This window comes from Musca domestica, unplaced genomic scaffold, assembly GCF_030504385.1.
Source record: "Musca domestica strain aabys unplaced genomic scaffold, Musca_domestica.polishedcontigs.V.1.1 33, whole genome shotgun sequence".
Lineage (NCBI taxonomy): Eukaryota > Metazoa > Arthropoda > Insecta > Diptera > Muscidae > Musca > Musca domestica.
Genome location: NW_026712312.1, coordinates 5,764,260 through 5,780,624, shown reverse-complemented (window position 1 = coordinate 5,780,624; position 16,365 = coordinate 5,764,260). Strand labels below are relative to the sequence as shown.

The 16,365-nt window shown below is 36.6% G+C and overlaps 1 protein-coding gene across 1 annotated transcript in view; it reads left to right on the top strand.

The window, feature by feature from the left end:
• LOC101901541 (elongation of very long chain fatty acids protein AAEL008004) overlaps positions 1-16,365 on the top strand; it is an 83,740-nt gene that overhangs the window by 11,822 nt on the left and 55,553 nt on the right. The window contains exon 2 of the mRNA XM_059125303.1: positions 11,718-11,736. The gene's annotated coding sequence lies outside the window, so the exon portion shown is untranslated. The remainder of the gene's footprint in view (positions 1-11,717; positions 11,737-16,365) is intronic.

The window sequence follows — 16,365 nt, the reverse complement described above, 5'->3', positions numbered from 1 at the left end:
CCCGATATTCGGTATTTTGATGATTTTAGCGACATTAATCACCGATTTTTTTCGCATTTAAATATTCTAATGGCAAAAGTTGCCTATGCAGGTCCACGTCATCGTATATACCCTAATATAACGGATACATTCGGTGTTTTTTAAGATTTTAACAGAATTTTTAACGTATTTTATTGTTTGGGAAAATTGCCAAATTCGTTCCCAATGGTGGAGGGTATTCAAAGATCGGCCCATGCCGAACTTACAGTTTTTTTACTTGTTTTAATATAATGCTTCTCGAAGTGATATCCTGCACTCGATAGCTATGTTATTTGACATAAAAGATAAATATGTCTCCGCCAAATTTAGTGAAAATCGGTTCAGAATTAGATATGCATCCCTTATATTAATTAGTTCCCTCTGAAGCCAAATTATAACTGCTCTAAAGCCAAATGTTGATAGGTGGTATGATTTACTTCAGATAAAACCTTTTTTACAGGAGCTCTAGGATATAAAGCCACACTTTTCCTGCACCTGCGAACCAATTTCCCCATTTATGAATATTTTCAGTGTGTTCAGATGCCTATCAGAAACGAACGGCCAAAATTATGTTACGATGGAACAATTTACAATTGAAATATAGATGGCGCTTTCAGTATGCCTTTTTTGTTCTAGTACTAATTACGAAAATATATGTCACAAAGCTATTACGATCCAGGTAGGGAAACAAATTACATTAAAAATATTTTTGTGTAAGTTTATAAACTGATTTTTCTTTGCTTACGCGAACCGGATAAATCATTTAACCAATATCCCATATATTTCAAAATTTGAACACTTATGAAGTTTGAAGACCTTTGGATCTTGCATTGATCTTTGAACAATCCAAACTTTTTATTTTTGGAACCGAAATTGTTATATATCTGGCGGACATAGGCATGTGAAACTACGAGTACGTCAATTATATCCAAAGTTCGCTTACTACACGCTATCTTGTCTGCATTTCATCTCTTATCTGACAACAAATAGAGAAAAAAGAAATGGAAATAGAAATAGCCGAGAACTGATTTCAAAGTAAATATTAACAGCCATAAAATACGAAGAGAGCTCTGGCAATAGTACATGACATCAATAGCCACTCAAATGTATAAACAAAAACATTTTTGAATATATAATATTTTTCGGAATATATATTTATGTCGTGGACTTTGTACCAAACCAAATAGACGAAGACGTCGACGAGTAGGTAGATAGGTAGGTGTTTCTAACACATGCAAATCTTAATGATGTTCGCAGATATAAAATTTTACTTTCTCACAAATAAAAATAAATTGTTTATTTATACCTTTTTTTAGTGCAGAATTAGAAATAATTGTTTTTTTTTTGATGTTCCAGTATTAAGAACACGGGCCAGAAGTTGGTTAAATAGATATTTATTACTTTGTTGGTTATTTGGGCAAATTTATTGAGGAATATTTTTACGGCAAATAAAACCTTTCCTGTTTCTTAAGAAATAATAGAATAATAACAGCATTTCAAAGAGAATTTGGGAATGCCCCGACAGTATTTTTTGTTTTTAAACTGGATTCTGTTTTCGTAATAAATATTAAGCACTTATTAGCTATCAGCGAGTTCTAATTGTGGGCGTATGCGCCAAAATCCACTTCAATATTGTTTTAAATAATAATGATTTATTATCACTTGTAATGGAATATTAGAATGCGATGCATACCTCCCTTGAATTGGAAATTTGGAAGGGTTAAAGCTTTTGACCGTCATCAGTTTATTTAATATTTGTTTTTAACTTTTACTACTTCTAAAGGGAAATTAGATCTATGTTATCAAATAAATGGATTTTCGTCTCGAAAATGTTAATGTTACCGGGCGAAAACTGGAAAAATTGAAACGTTTCTTACCTTAGATGTCGAACTTATACACAAGCATCTGTTGGAATTTTACTATGAAGTTTAGGTGGCGCCATCTGGGTTTCAATTTGGAGGTCTGTTTTTTTTTTTTTAATATTTTAGCTTACGAAAAGGTCCTATTTTGAACGTAGAATAAGTCAAAGCATATGATATGCCGATTCATAGGTGAAGTATATACCACCGGGACAAATGGCCATACAGGGTGAGATGGAAAAACTGCAACCAACTTCAGACTACTGTCATTTCTAATCCACTCGTCCGACAGCTTTTGAAATTATTCCAGTGACAGCTCATTATATTGTTCACAAGCGTACAAATGCATTATGGTGAGAATTTCTCAGAAAAAAAGTTATTCGCGATGGAATTCAAGCGTGATAGTGTGATTTCTTTATATTTGGCAGGAAAACCATAAGTGGCTATCGTTAGTGATACTGGTAGCGTAGGCCGACGTCAAGGAAGTGGACGGAAGAAAACAGCAACATCAGCAGAAATGGTTCGAAAAGTAAAGAAATGAATTGATCGAAACCCGCGTCACAGTGTCCGAAAAATGACTCGTGAGCTGAACATATCGCAATATTCCATTCGGCAAATATTGGAAAATGAGGCTCGGAGTAAAGCCATTGAAAATCCAAAAAGTGCAGGAACTTACACCGCAACAGAAAGAAAATAGATTCAAAAGAGCTAAAGAGTTGTTTCGCTTGGTCGAAAGTGGTTAACTGCCGAATTTGGTTTTATCCGATGAGAAAACATTCGTTGTCCAGCAGTTTGTAAACAAACAAAATGATCGTGTTTACTTGCCAAAGAGGTCAGCTGAAAATGTGAGCCTTCGGTTGGCCACCAGAAATTAAGCGCCGCCATAACAGCCGATGGTCGCTCTCCGCTCGTATTAATCGACCGTGGCATCAGAATAAATGCCGAATATTATCGCGAAAATATTCTCGAGGATGTATTAAAGCCTTGGGCACGCAAACATTTTGCCCGCAGACCTTGGACATTCCAACAGAACTCAGCAATATCGCACTCAGCACACGCCACCCAAGAATGGTTAGAAAATGAGGTTCCTCGCTTCATTTCCAGCCACCAAAATCTCTAACTCAGCCCGCGCCACCCAAGAATGGTTACAAAATGAGGTTTCTCCCTTCATTTCCAACCCATAATGGCTACCAAAATCTTCGGATACCAATCCGTTGGACTACTGTGTCTGTAGTATTTTGGAAAGCAAGTTTGGCACTACATAATACCAATGTGTCGATCACCTCAAGCCAGCGCTTCGCCGGGAATGGGCAATATGTGGGCAGCGTGTGACGGTTTCATTTCATGCCAAAATCTCAATGTATTCTAGAGGTTGATGCTATTTCCGACATTTATTGCTTTCATTCAATAAAATTAAAAAAAAGTAAAAATTATGGCGTTTGACTTTGTTGCAGTTTCTTTATATCACCCTGTATACCCTCTCTAGCTATAGGGCTGAGGGTATAAAGTCTTATCTGACCCCTTCGGACCAGGAGTGACCCTCACCCAAAATTTCAAGATTCTAGATGTAAAATATAAACAAGTTAAAAAGCAGTAAGTTCGGACGGGCTGAACTTTGAATACCCTCCACCATTTGGAACAAATTTGGAAATAAAATCCTTAAAAAATTCTGTTAAAATTTTAAAAATACCGAATATAGCCGTTATATTGGTGTCTATACGACGTGGACCTACATAGGTATTGTTTGTCATAAGTCATTACCAAATTCAAATTCGAAACTTGAAATAAACAGTGAATAATGTAGCTAAAATCGTCAAAATATCGTATATAGGGAGGTACCGTTATATCGGAGCTGTGCGAAGACCTGGACCAGCATAGACAATTTTCTGTCATAGGCTGTAGCATCCATTACGAACTTCAAATACGACATTTCAAACAATTTCGGTGAGTATTGTACCTAAACTCGACAAAATACCGAATATAGGGAGGTACTGATATATGGGGGCTATACGAAGACGTGGACCTGCACAGACAATTTTCTGTCATAGACTGTAGTATCCATTACGAACTTCAAATACAAAATTTGAAACAATTCCGGTGAATAATGTCGCTAAAAGCATCAAAATATCCAATATCGGGAGGAGCCGTTATATGGGCGCTATATGAAAACGTGGACCTACATGGCCCATTTACGAACTTAACCTGCCTACTGAAAAAATAAACATTTGTGCAAAATTGTAGCCTTCTATCTCCATTCGTTCGAAAGATAGAGTGATTACAACAGACAGACGGCCATCGCTAAATCGACTTAGAATTTTACGCTGATACCTTGTTGGGTCTGACATGAGTATTTCGAGGAGTTACAAACGGAATGACAAAGTTAACATACCCTCCATAGTATGGTGGAGGGTATAAACATTCACTTTACATATGACTCTGACATAATGTGTAAAAATTAGTTGAATTTAATTACTTAAATTTAATGAATTTCAATTAAATGCGCCTTAAAGTATGCTTCACAACGATGTTTCTCAGACACCTTCAGTGGCTGAATTATCGACATCAAGATGGCGCTCACTAAAACGTATATACGGCTATAATTGAATTTTTGTTAAGTTATGGGAATAATATTTTCACACATTATATATCTTAACAGCTGTTTGTACATCCCAAAAAATGGTCCAGCAAATCATATTATATTATATAAGTTTGCCCTAATGAAATACTCATTTAATTTTCTCTAAAATCTCTGCCCAGACTCCAGCCCATGAATGATGAATAAACAATCATTATAATTGTTTGTTTATGCCGTTTTCTTCATCTTTTGCTTCTTGTTATACATTTTCCTAACAACAATTTCCATTTACCGCACACCACACCACTGGGCTTTATGTGGCTGCTTCGCCTGGCTATTGTGGCGGGGCAGACAGACAATGATGATATTCAGTCTGACGATTCAAAATGTGTTTTTTTTTCGTTTTGGCGTAACTCTCTGGTTCATTTCGTATTTTAGACAAATACTTTAACTTCTATGTTTCCGCATTGAATGAACGAACATTGCCGCAATCCGAATGTAAGTGCAGCGAAATGAAGATTTGGTTAGTTAGTTCCACATTAGACAACCGTTTGTGTGTGCACACAGAGTCAATCAAGTCCGGCAGTAGTAGTAGCTGTCTGTCCAATAGTGTGGCGGCGGGGTCGCCGTTTCTTTGTAAACGATCGCGAGCAGCACAAGTGTTGAATGAATTGCGTGCGTGTGCCAACAACTGAAGCGCGTCTTAAACGCGATAAGTGTAATAAAACTGTAAACAGAAATAGTATAATAGGCCATCCATCTATCCATCCGACCAATCAGCCAGTCAGCCAGCCTAACTAGCCAGACAATGTTCTCTATTGTGGTTGTTGTTGTGGTGTGGCATTCCGTTTTTTTTTTCTTTCGTGTGATCACTATTTCAATTCCCACATTTACATGTGAAAAATTGTGTCAATTATCACTAGGCTCCTCTAAGCAATTTGTCATTGAATTTCAGAGTTAATGCATGGGTGTGTGTGTGTGTGTGAGAGCGTGTGTGTTTTGTTAGGAAGTTCATTAAAATTTAAAATAAATCTTTGCAACAAATTGGCATGCATTTATAGCTAGTGTTTTCAAGTTTAGGAGGCTTGGCAGGCTGTTTTGTAAAGGGGTATATCTGTGTGTGTCCTGAATATGCAATAAGCCTGAGGAAGGAAGTCAATACGCAGGTGACCTTGAGAAACATTTCAGAATCATTAGTCAATTAAATTTAAAAATATACAGGGTGAGATACAAAAATTCAACAAAGTCGAACGCCATAATTTTTACTTTTTTAAATTTTATTGGATGAAAACAAAAAATGTCGGAAATAGCATCAAATTTTAGAATAAGTTTAGATTTGTTCGAATTGGTCACCTTTGGCACGAACTATGTCCCTCAAACGGCCAATGAAACCGTCACACGCTGCCCAAATGTTGCTCTGCGGTATTTTGGCCCATTCCCGGCGAATCGCTTGCTTGAGGTGATCGACACTTTGGTATTTGTTAGTGCCAACCTTGCTTTCCAAAATACTTCAGACAAAATAGTCCAACGTATTGGTATACGGAGATTTTGGTGGCCATTGAGCGCTGGAAATGAAGCGAGGAACCTCATTTTGTAAGCATTCTTGGGTGGCGCAGCTGAGTGAGAGATTTTGGCGGTCATTGTGCGCTGGAAACGAAGCGAGGAACCTCATTTGTAACCATTCTTGGGTGGCACGAGCTGAGTGCGATGGTGCTGAGTCCCGTTGGACTGTCCAAGGTCTGCGGCCAAAATGTTTGCGTTCCTAAGGCTTTGATACACCCTCCAGAATATTTTCGCGATAATATTCGCCATTTATTCTGATGCCAGTATCACGGTAACGAGCGATGGTACGAGACACAACAGATTTATTCACATTTAAATGCTGGAGTGCTCTAACGATAGCCACTTGTGGTTATCCAGCCAAAAATAAAGAAATTACACTATCACGCTTGAATTCCATCACGAATAACTTTTTCTTCTGGAAAAATCTCACCAAAATGCTTTTGTACGCTTGTAAACAATATAATGAGCTATCACTGGAATAATTTTAACAGCTGTCGGACGAGTGGCTTAGAAATGACAGCAGTCTGAAGTTGGTTGCAGTTTTTTCATCTCATCTATATTAACCGCCTAAAAGTATGCTCATCAATCTATGTATCTTTATATACCCCAAGAAATTGTGGGTATCCTGCAGCCTTACAGGATGAGATTTTCCAAACATTGCTCTCACCTCATCTAGCTCCAACTCCCATATAGAAATTCCGGTTACCATCCAAGGCTGCAGCATTAGACCATATAGAGGGTGATTTGATACCCATTGATACTTAAAATACCAAATCTCAGCCCGTTTCGTTGAAATCGTTCAAAATACCGAATTTTGGAAGGTAACATTTAATACCGAATATCGGAAGGTAACATTATGGAGGGTCGCAAGATTGGGGTCACTGAGACCCAGGTCACTGGGGTTCCCTTAAGAATAAAGGCCTCCTCCGTAGTTTAATGATTATTTGATACAAATGTTGACCGTGATTGCATCTCAAATGGTCCATCCGCTTAGTACAATTTTGTCATACTCTTCCCAACATTTCGGCCAGTATCTCTCGAATAAAAACTTCAATGTCTTCTTCCAATGTGGCAACTGGAGCGGGCTCGTTTGTATAGACATGGGCTTTAACATAGCGCTCTCATAGTCATAGCGATCCCCATAATCATAGCCCCCATAGCCTAAAGACGTTAAATCGCACGATTTAGCTTGATAAGTTTGATTCGATATATATGGAAGGAACAAAAACACATAAATCGTTGCATACTTTTTGGCTTGCATGAAACTAAAATATTTTACCTTTCGATTTTTACTACAGGCAAAAATCTACTTCAATACCAAAATTGCACCATACTACATGGATCAGAATAGGGGCCATGGTTTTTATTCGCAGCCGACAGTCTTTAGCGGAAATGGATTGTATGTGGACTCCGAGAAGGGAACTTATACCCATTTATGGCCATGATGACTTGACGAGTATTAAAGCGTTTCACATTTGCTTGATAGGCTCGTTGAGGATAGCACTAATACCTTTGAATCTCCCATCCAATATCATGTATATCCTTTCTGACACTCCTGTATGCGGGAGTTTCCGTTTAAGACACCGAATTTACCAAACATCACCTAGTGTACCTTTCCCAATGAGCCGCACTGTTGTTAATAAGCCCTTTTACGAAGTAAAAGTTTTATTTTCGGCTAATAAACGCAGACTAACTGACCAGCCATAGCAAGTTGTTGGAAGCGAGCAACACAGTTACTTACTAACATGGTCTGCATTACGCCACGATATAATTTTCTTCCCAATGTATATATATGTGTGTGTGTATAACGACACCAATGCTGCCAACACATGTACACACAAACACTCACACATTGTCATGGGTGTCCATTACACGTGTGTGTTTCTGTCTTTAGCCCAGCAACAGTGTTTACACACACACTGACACCTGGCTTCTTGACCAAATAGCCGAAATCAAAATCGATCGTTTATTGATGGTTGAATTGTGCGTTGACCATGGTTGTGGTGTTGGCCCCAGCTAGCGAGCTAGCTGCTGGTGGCTAGCTTCCAAATTAAAAAATTGAAAGAAAAAAAAAACCATATCGGTCAGAAAGCAGCAGCGACAGGTGAAAATCACAAGGTGGTGATGATTGCGTTTTGTTGGTGGATGGTGGGTACGTTGGTTCGTTGATCGTCTTTAGCGTTGTTTTGCTGCTAAGTTGCTTGGGCTCTGCTACGTTGCGCTGGATGGCTGGGTGAAAAGAATCGGAAAAAATTATTGGAATTCCAATCGCCAGCTACTCTTCTTCTTCTCTTTCTTCTTCATTTTCATTGCTTTTTATTGATCGTTTTTAATTTTTTGTTGAAATTATATGTCAGCGGACTTTGCTGCTAACTTTTCCGCCTCTTTTTTTTTAAAACTGGGATTGATAAATTTTTGGTGTGTTTATTACAAAATACATATACGATGTACATAATAAATTGTATTTTTATTTGTAATATATTGAAAGGTAATTTTTGGAGGGAAATTGATTTTTTTTGGTATTTTTATTAGCTTTGCCAAAAATTCAGTTGCTACTAACCCACTTCTTGGTTGTCATTGAAATTTGCAAAATAGAATATGGTTTTATTATTGTATTACATCACTAAGCCCAGCGCATAATTCAGTAAGTGAATAAGAGGCTAAAACCATGAGGAAACGAGCTCTAATAATCACCAAATTTGAACGAGATATATTTAAAAGGCCTGAGCTGTTTTTTCTGGGATAGGGTGCACCAAAATAGGCAATTTGATTCAAGGGGAGTTTGTATTCTCTAATATCGACAAATTACATCAAGAATAAGTTAAATAGTCGGTTTTGCGGACAGGTGTATACCCCCAGCCTTGAGTTATGATTATTCAAACTGTTGACCTTTTATTTTTGAAGAGGGTTGTTCTGAAGCAGTTGGCCAATTCATACCTGACCTGAGACTGATAAAAATATTACATCGTGCCGGATTTGAACTATATCGACTACTTCCTATACTTTATATGAGTTATGTGCAAATTTTTGGAAATATCCGTGAGGTAACAGATATAGCGGACCGAAGTATTTTATGTTCATTCTTTATCTAATACAGATACAAATATTGGTATGGGCAAAATTTGAAGAAAATCGAACATTTATATCCAATTTTATGCGAAATCGTAAATTCCTATAAATTACATGTTCACATAAGATTTCTAGCTAAGAGAAATATTTAGATATACCAAGTTGTAAAGAATCGCCGACTTGTTTCTTGCGTTAGCCAAAATATATTGATGTGTGAAATTTGAAGAGAGTTGGAGTTGGAGAGAGAGTCCAACTCTTCAGGTTATTATGGCTTCTTTGAGCGTTTTGTTTTTTAAATCTTGAATCCTATGTGGGGGAGATACGAGAAGAAATGGTCCGATCTCTACCATCTTTATAACAGAAATTGAGCTGATGGAAATGTTGAGATATACCAAGTCTGAATAAAATCGGATGTTAATTTCGCGTTTTACGAGCTTCGTGGCTATTCAAAATGTGTTGACCCTTTGTGAGGAAGGTGCCAGAAGGAGTTTACCGATATATCCCATCTTTATAGCAGATCTTGTGTTAGTAAAAATATTTGGATGTGTGAAATTTAAAGAGAGTGGGACGCCTATTTCGCTTTCTTTGAGCGTTTTTTTTTTTCAAAATCTTGAACCCTATGTGTGGGAGGTATCAGAAGAAATAGTCCGTTCTCTACCATCTTTATAACAGAAATTGAGTTGATGGAAATATTGAGATGTGAGATCAAGTCTGAATGGAATCGGACGTTATTTTCGCGTTTTATGAGTTTCATGGTTACTCAACATTTTGACCCTTTATGGCGGAGGAACTTGAAGTACCTTGGGTTAATAAAAATATTGTTATGTGTGTCGGATGCTTATTTCGGATTTTATGATCGTTTTGGTTATGTAAAATTTTGACCCTTTGTGGGGGAGGTACCAGTATGAATGGTCCGATCTGTACCATCTTTTTAACAGATCGTGAGTTGATGAAAAAATTTAGATGTGTCAAGTCTGCATGGAATGAGATGTTAATTTCGTATTTTATGAACTTCATGAACTCAAAATTTTGACCCTTTATGGGGGAGGTACCAGAAGGAGTGTATATATTCCATTTTCAAACCAGACCTTGGATTAATAAAAATATTGTGATGTGCCTAATTTGAAGAGAACCGGATGCATATTTTATTTTATGATCGTTCTGGTTATTCAAAATGTTGACCCTTTGTACGGAAGGTACCAGAAGAAATGGTCCGATCTGTAACATCTTTCTAACAGATCTTGTCTTTATGCAAATATTGAGATGTGCTAAGTCTGAATGGAATCGGATGTTAATTTCGTGTTTCATGAGGTTTATGAATATTCAAAATTTTGACCTTTGGTGTGGGAGGTACCAGAAGGAGTGGACCGATATATCCCATCTTAACACCAGATCTTGGGGTTATAAAAATATTGGGATGTGAGATATTTTAAGACAATCGGATTTTTACGTCACATTTTATGAGACTTATAATTATTCAAAATTTTTACCCTTTGTTGGGGAGGCACTTGATGGAGTGGACCGATATTGTCCATTTTCACACCTCACCTAGCACTGACGCAAATATTAAGATTTGCAAAGTTAGAGCAAAATCGAATTATCGTTTCTCTATCTGTGCAAAAAAAAATATTTTTTTTGAAAATTTCGACCATTTGTGGGGGAGGTACCAGAGGGAGTTGACCGATATATTCCAACTTAACACGAGGTCTTGGGTTAATATATATATATATTGGGATGTGTGAAATTTGAATACAATCGGACACTTACATCACATTTAATAAGAGTTATAATTATTCAACATTTTAAGCCTTTGTGGGGGAGGTACTTGATGGAAAGGACCGATATTGTCCATTTTCGCACCTGACCTAGCATTGATGCAAATATTAAGATTTGCAAAGTTGGAGCAAAATCGGATTTTCCTTTCCCATTTTTGTGCTGTAAATTATTTTCTTTGAAAAATTTCTTGTGGGGTAGGTACACGAAGGAGTGTACCTATATTGCCTAGTTCCGAACTCGATCGAAGTTGGACAATAATATTACAATATATCAAGTTTGGATCAATTCTGATACTACCTCCCAGAGTTGTCGTGCGCACCCGCCAGACAGATATACAGACGGATGGATGGACATCGCTGGATCGACTTCAAATGTCCTGAAACCGAGTTGGCCCAAAGAGACATAGGCTCTAAAACCGTTAGAGGATACATACCTTCTCTAGCCATATGGCTTAGGGTATAACAACGTTTGTTTATTAGTGGAGAAATATGGTAATGTTTACCAGAGAGTAAGGCAGGGAATAGCTAGGTTTCGGAAAGAGCCACAAATAACCGATTAGGATTTGCTCTGGTAAATATTAACATATTTCTCCACTGAGGTTGTTATACCCTCAGCCATATGGCTAGGGAAGGTAGTCATATGGCTGTGGGTATAACAATGAAAAATTTTTAGTGTGGAATATTCTCCCCAGGCAGTTATTTTAAAATAACTCCTATGCCAAAAAATACTTTTTTACCCAAGTGGCGAGATCGTAAGCTCAATAGAAGGGGAACCAAAGAATTTCGAAATTTTATGTTTATTTTATATTAGAATATCGTGTAAATCTATTTATTAATTTCCTCTTTTTTATATTTCAGATATATTTTGACTATTTAGGTAAGTAATAAACAATTCAAATAAATTAACTATATTTTTTCAAATCAAACAAATTGTTGTTCCGGAAGACTTTTATCATTTTTAATGTCTTTCGATTTGGTGTGAACATTAATCGGAGCATTTAAATAGTCTATTGATCAAATAAAATTTGTGTTCTCTTCTCTAACGACGATCGAAAGTCGTCTATCAATAACCTTGAACTTATCCAAAATCGTTCATCTAATCATACTTCACATTGATGTGGTTGCTTTTTTGATTTGCTAAAGTCATTCACTTGTAAATTCCTACAGATTTTTGTTATTTATTTTTGGCCTGTAATCAATATTTAATTGTTTATTTAACTTTTTGTCACTCCCTTTTTTTTTGGAAATTTCGACAATGAAGGAATTGTATTTAAATAGCAGCCTACATTAAAATGTAATGACTTGTTAACATAGGTCGTTTAGGTCTTTAAACTTTTAATGCATTTGAGTGACGCATTAAATATATATAATTAATTTTTATTTGTTATAATCACCGAAATGATTGATTGGGAATTTTTGGGACTTTCGAGATGGGAATTAATTGTATTTATAATTAATGAAAGGAAAGGTACATTGGCGACAAGTTATGCAAGGAAGAATTGCATTTTCGAATCAGAAAATTAGATTATAATTTTTATACCCTCACTTTTTATGGAGGGTATACTGAGTTTGTCATTCCGTTTGTAACATCTCGAAATATACATTTTAGACCCCACAAAGTACATATATTCTGGAGCAGCATAAAATTCTATGTCGATTTGGCGATGTCCGTCCGTGTGTCCGTCTATCCGTGTTTGGAAATCACTTTAGGTTGATAAAATTTTACTCAAATGTGTATTATGTCTTCTGGACATTTGAAAATGATTCATGAAGGTCCACGCCCCCATATAACGGTACCTCCCGATATTCGGTATTTTGGTGATTTTAGCGAAATTATTAACCGGAATTGTTTCAAATTTGGTGTTTGAAGTTTGTAATGGATACTACAGTCTATGACAGAACATTTTCTGTGCAGGTCCACGTCTTCGTATAGCTCCCATATAACCTTGCCTCCCGATATTCGGTATTTTGATGATTTTAGCGACATTATTCACCGGAAATGTTTCAAATTTGGTGTTTGAAGTTCGTAATGAATACTACAGCCTAAGACAGAAAATTGTCTGTGCAGATCCCCGTCTTGGTATAGTCCCCATATTAGGGCACCTCCCGATATGCGTTATTCTGATGATTTTGACACCTTTTTCCCCCGGAATTTTGGTATTTGAAGTTCGTAATGGGTTCTACAGCCTATGACAAAAAAATTTTCTGTGCAGGTCCACGTATTCCTATAGCCCTCACATAACGGTATTTGCGATATTCGGTATTTTGATGATTTTAGCGATATTATTTACCGGAATTGTTTCAAATTTGGTATTTGAAGTTCGTAATGGCTACTACAGCATATGACAGAAAATTGTCTGTGCAGGTCCACGTCTTCGTATAGCCCCTATATGACGTCACCTCCCGATATTCAATATTTTGATGATTTTAGCGACATTATTCACCAGAATTGTTTCAAATTTGGCATTAGAAGTTCGTAATGGATACTGCAGCCTATGACAGAAAATTGTCTGTGCTGGCCCACGTCTTCGTATAGCCCCCATATTAGGACACCTCCCGATATGCGGTATTTTGATGATTTTAGCTACATTATTCACCGAATTTTTTTATTCAAGTTTTGCATTTGAAAATTGCAATGGTTTATGACAAAAGTTGCCTATGCAGGTCCACTTCGTCGTATAGACCCTAATATAAGGACTACCTTGGGTATTTTTAAGAATTTAACAGCATTTTTAACGGATTTTATTTTTTGAAAATTACAAAATCGTTCTAAATGGTCCCGGCCCGGCCGAGAACTTACAGCTTCTTAGCTTTTTATTACTAATTAAATTTTTTAATATATTTTATACTTTTCAAAATTTTGTGTAATGCAATACATAACATAAAATACTCATAAATATGTTTACTTGACGGCAACCATCACTTCATTATTTATGCCATCATCCATTTACTTTGGCTATTTACCATTTATTTCTTATTTGTTTATTTAGATTTTTATTACACTTCTGATATGAAATGTATACAAAAGGAACAAAAACAGCAAAAACAAATGGACAAATAAATGGTTTAATGACAGCTGAGAAGTGGTGGTAGTAGGCAGACAGACAGAGAGACAGATAGGTAGATAGATAGGATGATGAATAGATAACCTTCTCACATATCTAATTCCGAATGTGTTAATTTCTTGGGTACTCTATGGAAATTTGCACGTTTCATTACAAAAAATCCATAAAGCACGCACGCACCCATCTCTCTGCGGCCACTCTGTCAGTCCGTCAACCATTTACATATCAGGCAATATCATCCGAACATGCATAGAGACCACCCTATTTGTTATTCTCAATATTATGATGTGGTGTGGTGCTGGAAATTCGAAAAGCTTCTCATTCTTCTAGAAAATCATACTCCTCCATTGTGGTACTGAATAAAGTACACAGACGACGTAATTGAAATTTGTCTGTACATCCGCGTCGACTGATGACCAACCAACCACAATCATCACACCTTTAGCTGGGAAGTGAATTCGTCATATTTTGCTCTTCTTCGAAATACGTACATTTTTTTGGGCTTGGAATTACCCATAAATTTTTATCACTTGTATTTTTACCAAATAGTGGAGTGGAGTGTTAACTCCTGGTAAAAATCTAAAACCAATCTCTCCATAAAATGCTCTACTGAAAATGATTTATTTGTAGAATTTATCATATGGCTACAATGGAAGTGTATGACTGCATTTTGAAAAAGACCCACTGATGCTCTAATTTAACTAAAGTATTTTTTCTGCCAGGAGTCCTCAGTAGAGGTACGATATCTATAGCAAATATAAGTAGTTGTATCGAGTCATAATGGTTGATAAATGGGATCAATTTAAATACCCTCAGTCATATGGCTAGAAAAGGGTATATTTTCTTTGATACGGCCAAAACGTGCCTAGTCGAAATAACGTTTCAGGACATTTAGAGTCGATCTAGCGATGTCCGGCCGTCTGTCTCTCTGGCTGGTGCGCATGATAACTCTCGAAGGGATTATCCGATTTGATCTAAACTTGGAACATCTTAATATTATTATCAAACTTAGATCGGGTTCGGAAATGGGCAATATAAGTCGACTCCTTCTGGTACCTTCCCCACAAAATGTCAACATTTTCAAAGAAAATAATTTACTGCACAGAGAGAGAAAGGATAATCTGATTTTGCTCCAACCTTGCAAATCTTAAGTGCTAGGTCAAGTGCAAAAATAGACAATATCGGTCCACTCCGTCAAGTACCTCCTTCACAAAGGGTCAAAATTTGGAATAATTATAACTCTTATAAAATTGGAAATAACAGTCCGATTGTCTTTAAATTACACACATCATAATATTTTTATCAGACCAAGGTCTGATGTGAAGATGGAATATATCGGTCCACTCATTCTGGTACCTCCTCCACAAAGGGTCAAAATTTTGAATATAAATGAAGCTCATAAACCACGAAATTAACCATCCGATACCATTCAGACTTGTCACATCTCAATATGTTAATAAACACAAGATCTGTTATAAAGATAGGAGAGCTCGGACAATAACCAAAACGATCATAAAACCCGAAATAAACATCCGATTCTCTTCAAATTGCACACGTCACAATATTTTTATTAACCCAAGGTCTAGTGTGAAGATGGAATATATCGGTCCACTCCTTCTGGTACCTCCCTCATTAAGGGTCCAAATTTTAAATATTCATGAAGCTCATAAAATACGAAATTAACATCCGATTCCAATCAGACTTGAAGAACACAAGATCTGTTATAAAGATCGGACGATATCTTCTAGTACCTCCCCCACAAAGGGTAAACATTTTGTATAATTATAACTCTTATAAATTTTCCAGATCCCTAATTTCTACAAATATTTTGTGAGGTGCAAAGTCTTAAGGAAGTCGGATCTTGAAGTCTTTAAGAAATTTGGACTTTTGTGCGAGAGGTGCCGAAAGGAGTGGACCGATATAGTTCATCTCTGAACGTGATCTCAGTTTTATAAACATATAATGAAGGTGCAAGTTTAGAGCAAATCGGAATCTCTTTTTGTGCGGGATCGACTTATAATTTCTGAAACGAATTTCGGCGGAGAACCTTGGCATATTAAACGCTATATAACCCTCTGTAGACAAGAATCCATTCCGTTATTCTATAAAGACTATATTAGCTTACGTTCTCTTCAGATCGTCTACTAAGTCTCTATAAAGAAAATACTCCCTACTACTCGTCTATATAAAGACTGCCTTCTACTCGTCAATAGGGACTACCTTCTACTCCTCTATAGAGACCCCCTTCTTCTAGCCTATACATCATTTACAAAGAGATAACTTTTCTCATATATCATGCCCTTCCGTTCATATATAAAAACCCTTCAGATCGTCTACAGAGACTTAGATGGATTTTTCGCTTTCGAGTCGTCCAAAAATCATCTACGCATCAAACATTCATCCTGTAAATCTATAAACACGACCTACAGATTCTTTTGACC